Raw genomic sequence first — 13,474 nt, 5'->3', positions numbered from 1 at the left:
TTAAAAGGGGAGAGAGATGTGAGCTGTCGTGTTTAGGGATGACTTTCAGGGTTAAACATTTTTGGACAAGCAAAGCATTTAAACAAACAACCCAAACCCACCAAGCATATATAGGTAAGAGAGAACATGCTGTGTGGGAGGCAGGAAGCAAATCAGTGTGCCCAGAGTAGATAATGCTGGTGAGCAGTGTGAAGGAGGGGAGAGGATAGGGACTGGTCAGGGATTTGGGAGAAAAGGGAAAAAACCTTCTATCATTTCAGATCCTCAGTTTCTTTAACTATAGAGTGGGCTGAGAAAAATTAACTCATAGGCTTGTGAGGAACCAATGAGGCAATTTATACAAAAGCATTTTGTAAGCTGCTATATACTATAAATATGGGTTGTTGTCAATGGAGGGGATTCCCCAACAATGATTCCTTTCTAAGTTTATTTATTTTTGAGAAAAGGAGAGCACGAGTGGGGGAGGGGCAGAGAAAGAGGGAGAGAGAGAGGATCCCAAGCAGGCTGTGCACTGTCAAACAGAGCCCGATGCAGGGCTGGAACCCATGAACTGTGAGATCACTACCTGAGAGGAAATCAAAGTTGCACGCTTAACCGACTGAGCCACCCAGGGGCCCCGTGATGGCCCCATGCCTGGATACTTAGGTTTTCAGGAATGGCATTCTTCAGTGTGAGGATATAGGTTATGTGCCAAATTGAGATCTTCCCACTGAGAACCAACATCAGAACCAAAACATTTTAAATTTAAGAGTCTATGTTTAAAAAAAAATTGCAAATTCTGAAAAGCAAACTTTGGTTTCCAGTTTCTTTTATTATATCTTAACTGATAAACTCAACCATTTTTACAGTTTAAATTTTAAAATAACAACATTAAATAATTAACTGTTAACATTTTAGTGATATTAGTATGCTTGAGTTTTCTTAAGTAGGTCACATTCCTACAGAAAAAAAAAAAGGAAGAACTTGCTTTATTTAAACTAAAAAAGTATTACTTGCTGATTAATGGCTCTTCTTTTAGAAAGTATTGTTGTGAAATGAAAACAATGCTGCTAATCTTAAAGTATCCATTGATGACCTGATTTTCTCATCAAATGAAACCTTGGTGGTTAAAAAAAACTGAGTGTTTCTTGGCCTAGTTGACTACAAGGATTCTAACTGGCCATCTTCCCATCCAGCCACCCAGCTATGCCCATTAGAATAACACAGACACATTAAACACTATCAAAAAAACTATTTTATATATCAGAGAGTGATATTTAAAAAGAAAAATAAATCTTACAAAGACAATTTCCTATAAATTTTCACAGAAGAGAGTTTCCAAAAGAAGTTTTGGTTATGTTTCTCATTTGGAGAATGATATTCTTTCTCAGACATAAAACTTCAGATCTTCCCCCCAATGCAGTTCTGAAGTTTTTACTGTTTGCGAGAAGACACAAAAAGTGACACCATTAGCTTGTTGCACAGAATTTCAGCCTCCGCTAAGCTCTGGGACCCTTGTGTCTATTTCAGATCTTACATCTGTTCAGTCCATGAGGACCGATCGTGCTCCACTTTTCCCAATTTAGTTTTACTGCATTTCTTGGTAGAACCACCCACTTGGATCTGCTCAATGACATATGGCTGGATTCCTCATCATCACGGGTTTTTTTCTTGCCCAACACATCTGGAATAAAATGGATTGGAAACATTACGTTTCCACATTGAGGGAAGGAAAAAGATGGTAGGTGGTTACCGCTTCCATCAAAATACTTCTCAAATACGGCTAGCATCCTTTATAATTTCAGGTACACTACACTTCTTTTGCCTTGGAAAAGGCAAATGCCTTTCGTTCATTCATTTTATACGTGTGAGAAGAATGATGATTCAACTAATCTGGTAAATTCCAGAATATGAAAGTGGGGGTACTGAGAATTCCAGCCCCTTTGTTTGTTAGAAGAGACAAGTTGTGTTTACCTGCTACCAAAACAATTTGAAGACAAGTTGGAAATTACTGTAAACCAGCATCGTGGAATCCTAAATCCTCCGGTTCTTTGGCAGAATCCAATTCTTGTTGCTTTGGTGGTTGCTTTTAGTGAAACTGTTTTATGCAGATAAAATAAGTCTCAGTAGATTAATGATGGCCACAAATTCTCTGTGACTTTTCCCACTGAGGGGGAGAGTCTGGCCTCAGAGGCTTGCTTGAGTGTGGCAGAAGTGTCACTGTGTGACTCCTAGGCTAGGTCATAAGAAGTCTTTGTCTCTAGAATACTTTCTGGAGTCCTGAGCTGTCCTCTGGTCGGTCACTTACCCTTCACATGGGAGTGATGTTATCTGAAGCCTACAGACCAGTCCATCTAGTCAATACCGTCAGGGACAATGGAATCACTCAGCTGAGCCCTGCCTGAATCTCTTAACCACAAAATTTGAGGTAATACAATCATTGTTGATTTAAACCCAATAAACTAACACACAAAAAGGTATGTCCTTCGAGATAGTAATTGGATTCTTAACCCATTGGCCTCTTTACCTTACCTTGTGACTATGATAAATGGCATCTTTTAAAAATTCTCACAATAATCTTGCACTATGTATGCGATTATCCCTGTATTACAGATGAGAAAATAGGCACCAAGAGAATAAGTAACTTGATTAAAATATGCAAGAGCACCATAGGTAGGACTGAAACCCAAGCCTGTCCTGTTTCAAATCCTTAGCTATCATCAAAGTGAGAATCGTAATTGTTGCTGATGTGATCACATCATTAAGAATAAAGTTTTCTTGGATGGTTCAGGCTCTAACTGCATGAATCTCAATCAGGGGTCAGCAAACTTTGTTTTTAAAGGACCAGACAGTAAATATTTTAGGCTGTGGGTCCTATGGTCTCCATGGCAACCTCTCCACTTGGCTTTTACACTGTGCAAACCACCATAGGCAATATGTAAACAAAAGGTACGGCTATGCTTCAAAAATTTTATTTACAAAATCAGCCAGTGGACCGGATTTGGTTCACAGGTCATAGGTTGCTGACCCCTGATCTACACATCTGAGGTGATTATATTTGAATCTTTTCAAATCTTTGGAAAAGAACCTCAAATTCTAAATGAACTGTTGATGGCACTTCCTTACAAGCCAAATTTTAAACCAAAGTCCAAGGTTTTAATAACTGTCAGGTCTAAGCAGAATATGTGCAAGTCAGTGGAATGTGTAAATCAACGTAGGGGGTGGCCAAAGACTTTTGGAAATAGTATTTTAGAGATTCTTTTTGCTCTACTAAGTTACAAATCCCCCCGAAAAGGATGGATTATACGTAAAGATAAGCTCTAATGGTCTGGAACTTTTTCCACACTCGTGTTACCGATCAGAATATCTTTAGTCAATTGTTATTCTAAGCCTTTGGAGTCCCAAAGAGATGTTCTTGGTAACTATTACAAAGTGTTTCATGAAGCATTTAGGCACTATTTATGGAACTCATTCTCCCTCCTACAGACTGGCCTCTGTGGCTGAGCTGCTGGCTGTTTGACAGCTGCACATGCATGTTATGTGCAAGGTCAGAACAGAATATTCCCAGCTTACTGAAACTATGTGGGCACTTGGGGGTCACAGGAACTTTTGGCAGTAGCTGAGAACTGCTCTTGGAGCTGGAAGAGTTTGTTCTTTACAAGGGAGTTAGTGAGGTCTTGAAAACCAAGGTCAAGATTTTAACTTCTGTGAAACTTCTCTTATTCTTTAATCTTTTGGTGTTGGTTGAGCCACTACAAATTATTGTAATCTGTGCTACTATTAATTTTTTTGTCTTTCTTGTTATATTGGACTTATTAGTCCAGTAAGTTTTAAGTGACTCGCATGCAAGAAATAAGGGTTTTCCTTTCTCCTTTATATTGTCATTTCCGCTGCTTGACATATGATTTTGTTCTATTCATTTTTGAATAAACAAATCATAAATCATTCCCACACTTCTTAGTCCAAAAGTTTCTATGTCTTGCTTGACCCCTTTCCCTCAAGTTTTCTTATATCAAATATACATACACATATAGACATATGAAGACTTTATATCCAGGATTTAGCTCTCCAAAGATGCTATGAACAGAATATGTAATATTACAGTCAGTAGGTCCTATTGCCATAATAGCATTTATTTTAGTTTGATTTTGTGAATTAGCCATCCATAAAATTTCCAATAACTTCGAATTGATTTATTCATTAGAAGAAGTAATGTATACACATGGAGCATAACTTTAAAAGGTACAAAATAATATACTGTAGTAAAAAGTCACTTCCTCCCATCTTATTCCACAGTCCTTGGTTTCTCATTGTTACACCCAGTTTTTTGAGCATCGTCCTTTCCAGGATGCGCTCTCTATATATACACTGCACCTGCACCAGACAATCACACAGACTTTCGTTTACATGCACATGCTTCTTGTACATACGTTTCCAAGTCTTGGTTTTTGCACTTATTATATTTTAGAAATGATCCCGTGTTAGGACATATAGAAATGACTTTAAAAAATATCTACTAGTGGGACGCTTGGGTGGCTCAGTCAGTTAAATATCTGACTCTAGATTTCAGCTCAGGTCATGAACTGGCAGTTCGTGAGTTCGAGCCCCACATCGGGCTCCATGCTGGAGTGTGGAGCCTGCCTGGGATTCTCTCTCTCTCTCTCTCTCTCTCTCTCTGTCCTGCCTCAGCACTCCCTCTCTCTCTCTCTCCCTCTCTCTCTCTCTCTCTCTCTCTCAGTAAATAAATAAACTTTAAATATATATCTGCTAGTATTTGATTGTGTGGGTGGACTGTAGTTGACTTACAGATATTTATTGATGTACATTTATATTGTTTTTAAACAAATTGCTCTTGCAGGCAGTGCTGTAATAAATATCCTTCGACAATGTCTTTGTGCACATGTGAGAGACTATGTGTAGGATAACTTCCGAGAAACGAAACTGCTGAGTCAAAGAAATATGCATTTTGCATTCAAATGACCTCCACAGCGTCCAACAACACACACTTAGAGCAGAGACGTGCTCCTTCCAGTTTTCATTCCCTCCACACTCAACGTCTCATCAAACTTTGACTTTTGTTAATTTGAGAAGTGAAAAATGTTCTTTCCTGAGAGTTTTGAATTGTAGTTTTGTTAGTTTGCTGAGGACTGCTCAATATTTTCACACAAGTTTCTATGTAATTATTGACTTTTTCCTTCTTGGTTTATAGCTCTTTGGATATTAAGGAAATGAGCACTTTGTTAGACATACCTATTAAAAGGTGATTTTTTTTTCAATCTTTGTCTTTTCTTTTTCAATATAGTCAATGTTGTCAATCTTTTTGGGGTAGGAGGTATTACATAATATTGTTAAGGTTGTATAAAAAAAGTTCACCCATGTTTTCTTCTAGTATTTTTATAACGTATTTGTTTTTCCATTTACTGTTAGATTTTCCTGGAAATTTTGTAGTAAAAAATTGACTTCTTTTTTCACAGAATGCTATCAAGTCATCAAAACTCCATTTATTGAAGAATTCATCTTTTTTTCACCTCTGTGCAGTGTCTTCTTACTTATGTTATAAATTTATGTACGCGTTCTTTGTATTCTCCGTGTCTGCATTTTTTTTCCTCAAAACAGTCTTTTGTATGTACCACATTCTTTATTTTTTCTTTAAAATTCTTTAACATCTAGTTTCCTTATTTTTTCTTTTCTAGAATTGTTCTAGATATGCTTAGGTGTTTACTTTTTCACATGAACTTTAGAATTAGTTAAGTTTAAAATTTTTCTATTTGTATTTTATAGTGGGATGAAATATCTTATAGATTAAGTTAGAAAGAACTGATATTTTTATGTCTTCTTATCTAAGAACAGAGCATAACTTACCTTATATTCAAGTCTTCTTTGAACTATTAAAATATTTTTCTCGTGGATCTAACTCATCACTTGTTAGGTTTATTCCTAGGGGTTTGTTTGTGTGTTTGTGGTTGCTCTTGTAAATAGGCTCTTTTCTTCCATTTTAGTTTTTCTAGTTGCTATTTGCTTATATATAATAAGGCTATCCATTTTTATACCCTCATACTGAACCCAGCCACTTTACAGAAATCTCTCATTGTATATGAATAATTTTTTAGTTGATTTGTTTGAGTTCTTTCCAGACCTACAATCATATCGTCTAACAGATAATTTGTACTCACTTATTAAAATATTTTATCTCTTAGTTTTTTCTCTTGACTTGTCTGTTACTCCTACTATAAAAAAAAAAGTTATATAATGGTGTCAATGGAGAGTAGACATCCTTATCTTGCTTCTGACTTCAATGAGAATGCTTTTAGCATTTTTAGCATTAAGTAGGAGGTTGGTTTTACTTGAAATATGTGATGAGAAGATATTTCAATGTATAGATTTAATATATATTCATTTAAATACAGAAATGTTTCCGGGTAAGATGTATATGTGTATATATACATATATGTATACACATAAATAAATATGTATATTTATCTAAGGAAATACTTGAAACTTTTCAGGTGATTTTGTGTGTGTGCTCAAGAAATGTGTATAGGAAAATGTCTAAATGTGTTCAGGTGATTTAATATTTTTTTCCTCTCTATTCCTCTCTGGCCTCAGAAAACATATGAGTTTCCTCTACTTTTTGCCTCATATAGCTCATCCCCTATTCTCTGGAGCAAGTTTATTGGCTATAGCTAAATAAATATTGAATCATACCGGCTCTAGAGCTTTTCCTAATTGTACCCCAGGGTTATAGAATTCTCTGACATATTGAATCATTCCAATTGGAAGGAGGCCACGATATTTCTCCTCTACAAGGCATTTCAAGACGTTTAGTTGGATATTGTGAGCTCCACCCACTTCACCAAACGTCCATCAAAAAAATAAAAAAATAGGGGTGCCTGGGTGTCTCAGTCGGTTAAGCTTCTGACTTCGGCTCCGGTCATGATCCCACAGCTTGTGGGTTTGAGCCCCGCATGGGGCTCTATGCTGACAGCTCAGATCCTGGAGCTTGCTTCAGATTCAGTGTCTCCCTCTCTCTACCCCTCCCTGCTCGCACTCTGTCTCTCTCTCTCAAGAATAAATAAAAACATTAAAAAAAATTAAAAAAAATATTTCAAAACACAAATATGGTGGGGCCCTTGAAGTTGATGGAACATGAATGGGTACTAACTTGCCTATGATGGTGAATTTTATGTGTAAGTTGACTGGGCCATGGTGCCCAGATATTTGGTCAAATGGTACTCTGTATGTTTCTGTGAGAGTATTTTTGGATGAGATTTACATTTATTTTTTAAAAAAAAATTTTTAATGTTTATTTATTTTTGAGACAGAGAGAGACAGAGCATGAACGGGGGAGGGTCAGAGAGAGGGAGACACAGAATCCCAAACAGGCTCCAGGCTCTGAGCTGTCAGCACAGAGCCCGACGCGGGGCTCGAACTCACGGACCGCGAGATCATGACCTGAGCCGAAGTCGGCCGCCCAACCGACTGAGCCACCCAGGCGCCCCAGAGATTTACATTTAAATTGGTAGACCTGAGTAAAATAGATTGCCCTCCATAATGTGGATGAGCTTTACCAATCAGCTTGCATGGCCTGAATACAACAAAGACTAATTTTCACTCTTTTCTCCCATTCCTACCCTGAGCAAGAGTTCAGACTTTAACCACAACATTTATTCTTCCCTGGGTCTCTAGCCTGTTGGCCCACTGTGCAGATTTTAAACTTGCTGGCCTCCACAATCATGTGAGCCAATTCTCTAAATCTCTTTCTCTCTTCTTTTTTTCTGGAGAATCCTAACTAATATATTGCTTTTTTGCCAAATTGTGGCAGGGAACAGGAAGGGTTCTTTTCTTTATTTTACTACTTTTGGAACAAATTCTGAGATGTTAGATTTACTTTTGTTGGCTAGAGGGAGACGGGGACAATAGGAGCATGAGAACCCCTCCCAAACTCCAGACATTCCAGATTGTGCTGGAGAATGAAAGTAGAAATACCAGAGAAAAGCATGCAGTGATCTGGGCCTTTGGAATTTCTGCTCTGGCTGCTGTTCTGGGAGCTTTACAAGTTCTGCAAGAAATCTTACCTTGGATTTTCTGAGTCCTGTATTTATTTAAAATTCTTAGACACGCACTAAATTCTGTTCCTGAAATCATTATTACACTGTATGTTGACTAACTTGGATATAAATTAATAATAATAATGATAATAATAATAATAATAATAATAATAAAATTCTTAGACACATACATGCAGTGCACCTAGACTTAGAACTACTGCTGGTTTTCCTATTACCATTTCTTGGGTGGTAGTCAAGCCCCAGCTCTCTGGGGTCCATTGTTTCTGGTTCCTTCCTCAGCTAAAAGTGAAACACACCTGATCAATTACATGCTTTTGTACGAAACTGTGCTATCTTCCTGGAATAATTATTTCTCCTCTTTCCCCCATCCTCCTCCAACTTGAAACGGGCAGAGCACTGGCTTTCGAGTCAAATTTTGTGTCTTGGTGCCACCACTTATTACTCATCACATGGTCTCTCTCGGTCTCATTTCTCTCACTTGTAAAATGGACACACAGTAGTTGTTGTGAGGACTAAGTGGGGTCACTCATGTGAAGCAACCAGCACGGTTTTGAACCTATAAAGGGCCTCGAGAATGTTATTTCCTCCCAACACTTCCTAATTTTCTTTTTAAGACCCAGCTCAAATGTGACCTTCTACATTATATCAGTCAATCCACTGGGCCTACTAGAAATAGACATAGGCCTGGGATTATCGAAGATTTTTTGCACACATTTACAAGAATGTAAATAGAAGGCAAGCATCCAGGGTGGTCTTCCCCGACTAGAACAAACAAAGGGAGCTTCACAGTGAACTGGAGAAATAGCTCTGTATTTTTTTTTTTTTATTTTAATGTTTATTTATTTTTGAGAGAGACAGAGATAGAATGCGAGTGGGTTAGGGGCAGAGAGAGAGGGAGACACAGAATCCGAAGCAGGCTCAGGGCTCTGAGCTGTCAGCACAGAGAGCGATGTGGGGCTGGAACTCATGTGCTGTGAGATCATGATCTGATAGCTCTGTATTTTTAGGGACAACAATCAGATCTCCAAGAACGTGTTTTATCTCAGTTCATCGAAAAGAAAGATTTCAGTGGCAAGGGTGTGTTGCCACTCAATATAGGTACAGAATACCTATGTTTGGTGGTTTCAAGGAAGCCTGTGGTAGGTAGAATAATGGCCCTCCAAAGATGTACATGCCCTAATTGCTGGAACCTGCAGATACACTACCTTACATGGCAAAAGGGACTTTGCAGATGAGATGAAGATTATAGCCCTTAAAATAGATGATCTTAGGTTATCAGGGGATCCCAGTGTTATCACATGGGCCCTTAAAAGTGGAAGGAGGGACAGAAATGGCAGTCAGAGATGCACTGGAGGAAGAGAAAAGCAGAAAAGATACAGAAGCAGGGAGATTTGACCTGTGTTTTCTGGCTTTCACAATGGAGGAAGGGGACTGTGAACCTTAGAATTCAGGAAGCCCTACGTGCTGGGAACACTCAGGTCGACAGCCATTAAGGAAACAGGGACCTGAGATGATGCTCTGCAGACACCTTAATTTCAACACCCTGAGACTATGCAGAAAGCCAGCTAAACCCCAGTGTTCTGGGACTTCTGCAGAAACTGCGAGATAATAAGTGGGTGTTGCCTAAAGCTGTGGTGATTTATGACAGCAGCAGTAGCAGATGAATCCAGAGGACTTCTCAGGGATGTTTCATTTGCTTGGTACCCAACCCGCATACAGGTGCTTCAGCTCACACACAGGTACCTGGTGCCATGAGCTGTAATCAGGGTTAATTTCACCTACAGAGTAGGGATCAGAAATCAAAGCAGCATATGCCTGCCCCTGCAAAATAATGGGTTGGGCCCACTTTGATTAAAAGGTAGCGGTATAAATGTAGGCTGGTGGTACTTTGCTGACAATGACTCCTTGACCCAGTGTGGTTGGGAACGTCTCCTCTCATCCTTTTAGGCATGACTTAATTGCATAGTCATTCAGTCATTTAGCAAATATATACTAAGAACTGACACGCAATAATTAATTTCAACAATTCATTCATCCTAATTGATAACTGGGAGTGAATATGATCATTTCGACCCAAAGTGAAATACTCTCATGTTTTCTTCCCTGAGATTTTGTGCAACAATAGCCTTTAGCCTTTCTACCTTTTTCTGGTTGCACTGCGACCTCTGCTCCTAAAATACAACAGCTAATAACAGACTTCTTGGTGAGAGAAATAGATTCATATTATTAGACCACTCTAGTCATTATTTTAAACACCGTTTGGTTTTTATTTATCTCATCTTTTTATTATAACTTCAGCCCTTTCATCCTTGCTTGGGCGGTTCAAAATAAAATTACAGAGAAGTACTATAGACAAGGCTGCCTTGTTCCTGATTTACTGACATTATAGGCCCAAGCGCGAAACTTAAACCTCTTGTGTTCATATTCCAGCTGTTCTGTTTTGGCAACAGATTTTTTTGCTTTAATTGTGCATTCCTAGAGGAAACAGGAAGCCACAGCTGCCAGTCTGTCATGGTATGTCTTGCTGTTTCAAACTCTAGCAACTTGGTCTCTTCTGGACAATGCGTGTTATCCTGACCCCATTCAGTCAAGCGTATTCGGGAAGAGCAAATCATTTGAAAAGACAGTGCCAGTTCTTTCGTTATTAGTGTTATTTCTGCAATATCAGCTCGAAATCTTTGATAACTTTCGTAATAGAACACTTCAATATGGCCCTGACTTTCTCATTCTCGCCACATTCATTAGCCCCAGAGAAGCTCGAACAAGTCGTCATATGTCATACTTCTCTTAGAAGTTAAACATGCGCAAGTAGACAAAGGCCAATTAAAGGAGAAAAGCGAAGGCTGTTTATTCAGAGCTCGCTACAGCAAAGGAGTCAGCCTCCATAACTTGCATGCGGCAGACACCTGAAGGCAGGTGGAAAAAGGGAAGGTTCAGGTGAGCCCTGATGGGAGGCTGTTGGCAAAGGGAAGCTGGAGGCGGGCGAACTGGAAGCGAAGCATCCTGTGTGATTGCTTAGGTTGCATACTTGGCTTTCTCTGGTGGGTCCTAAGCTGGAAGTGGGGACAAAAATGAGGAAACGATCAATTATTAATTAGATCTTGGTCATTTGGGGTAGAATATTACAGAAGTTGTTCAGCTTCCTGGATTGTCACTGGAGGTGGCAATCTGGCTTCCTGTAAGTCTTACTTGTGACAGGGTGGCCTCCTAGGCTATTTATTGTAGATAAAGGAGTTGGTTTCCTAGGCGGGTAGCTGCAGGTTGCGGGTCAGAGTTCTATTTTTACATATGGACAAACCATTGTCCATTTGCATATTGTTTCTCAAATGTATCTCTGGGCTTTTGAGAATATGCCCCTGGTTCTGCACTCTGTAGTAAGCACAAGTCCAAAGCACACTTCCAAAGAATGTTCCTTTGTTAAAGTTTTCGACACAGGTCTAAGAAAAGATGTGAAGCTTGAGAAATTAAAAACAAGTTATATGTAAGACTAAATTCTGATGGAAAATCACCTCTGATTCAAAGAGTTCCTTTATAAGAGAGATATTTGAAAGTTTGCAATTTTCATGTAATTTTCTTTGAGACATTTAGACGGGCATTTAAAGAAGCACATAATAATTTCTCTTAAAGACCTTAAACATAAGTGGGCATTGAGAGTCCTCTGAGATGGATGCCGATCATGTGTACCTGCAATTTTTAGCCCTTACAAAAATTTCACTTTCATGAAAATAGAGAGAGACCAAGTATTGCAATGGAAACAGGTTTATCATGAAACAAAGGCCACTTCTACTCTTACATATGACATTGTAGTTCTTCATTTGTTCCACTGAATGTTAACTATTTCCTAGTCATCAGATCTTGGGGTCAAGCAGGTCAATAGACCTGGGGTCAATAGACCACTAGTTCTATAACTATTAAGTATCTATTATCTTAACTCAGGCAGGAACTTGGGAAAAGATGAAAAAAGATCATGTACAAAAAGCCATTAAGGTCCTCTGATGAAAGCTAAGCTACAAACAATTATTTCCTACCTAGTCCTTCCAGCCCCTTTGCTTTGATGAAAACCCAGAATATTTTCTCCATTTAATGAAAGGTGCTATGAAGGATAAGCCAGGCAGCCGATGACAGGAAGGTAGAGCTTCCAAATGGGCACCAAGGAATATTCTAATGAATTCAACTGGCTATACCTTTAAAACTTTGAAAATTGGTCCATCTCTTCCTGATTTAACAGTGAAACATCTATTCTAGAATATCAGATAGCTTGCTCTGAAAAATACCTTCCTGTGTTCTTAAAGTCTGTGAAGTCTTCCTCATTTATTCTTTTTTGGAAAGCCAGTTCTCTCACCTATTAATTTAGGGGATCACTTTGCATCATTTTCTTCCATCACAGAAGAACTTCCAGAGGCAATCCATGGGAGAACAGATTCCCTTGGTACAGGATTCTTTGGATATTTTTATTTCACTGCGAAATTTTTCCTATAAGGCGATAAAGAGCACTTCAAAATTCTTTCATAAAGGCAACCCCTATTCACATTTTTTTCTATTTCAAATAATTTAAGGTGGAAGGACCTATTATGCACATTACAAACAAACATGTGATTTAGCACTAGTGTCGAGCTTTGGGGTGGCATGCCTCCCAGACTTTCTGTGGAGTTCGGCCAGAATAATTATGCCACAGCAAAGGAGTTTTTAAATAAACATTTATTGTCTCTTTGACTATCCTTCCCCTCTCCTGCCCCACCCAAGGAAACCTTAACTCAAAATAAGTTAAAAAAAAAAATACCTACTAGTACTAATAATTTACTATTAACGTGATTTCTTCCAGAGCACCCCACAAGATCATGTACAGTAAATGACTATATGGGGCATCTATGTGAACATGGGGTTAGTCAGCTTCCTGTAAGCCATGGAGAGCAACGGCTCTCATTCTGTCTGGAAGAAAACACAACCGAAGGTTCTCAGCCAGATGCACTGTGCTGGTGATAGTTCGCAAAGTGGAGATGTTTCCCACAACACAATGTCTCACCATTTGTCCATCATCTAGAACTTGGGCATTGGAAAGACTTCTGGAATAATTAAAGGCACCTTTCTCAACAACGCAATTGATAATTATTCAGAGTCGAACATCTGATGAAAAGAATTGACAATTTTGTAAAGGCAATTCCAATTACATTATGTGGCCCAGTGATTTGTTTCCAGACTGATATTTTGATGACTTTTTTATTTGTTTTTCTCTTTGTTCTAGTTCTTATTTCATTCTGACTTGTATTTCATTTCATTACTTACATAATTATCTTTCTCATTCATTTTTTTTACTGAGGTAAAAGCACTTTTTAGGTGATATGTTATGGGATGTATCTTTATATTTGGAGTTCATAGTGAATTTTTCCAAAGCTATCTCTCAGTAGAGGAAATTTATTATTTACAAC

General features: G+C 38.5%; 1 long non-coding RNA gene across 1 annotated transcript; it reads left to right on the top strand.

The window, feature by feature from the left end:
* Positions 1–2,311: 2,311 nt before the first annotated feature.
* On the top strand, positions 2,312–13,164 carry LOC122230948. The gene is made up of 3 exons (XR_006207979.1): positions 2,312–2,407; positions 10,794–10,985; positions 12,871–13,164. It is a non-coding gene; the product is annotated as an uncharacterized LOC122230948 (long non-coding RNA).
* The last annotated feature ends 310 nt before the right edge of the window (positions 13,165–13,474 follow it).

The sequence above is a fragment of the Panthera tigris genome, chromosome A1, assembly GCF_018350195.1.
Source record: "Panthera tigris isolate Pti1 chromosome A1, P.tigris_Pti1_mat1.1, whole genome shotgun sequence".
Lineage (NCBI taxonomy): Eukaryota > Metazoa > Chordata > Mammalia > Carnivora > Felidae > Panthera > Panthera tigris.
Note: the sequence above shows the minus strand (reverse complement) of the source record. Positions and strands in the feature narration are given on the sequence as shown.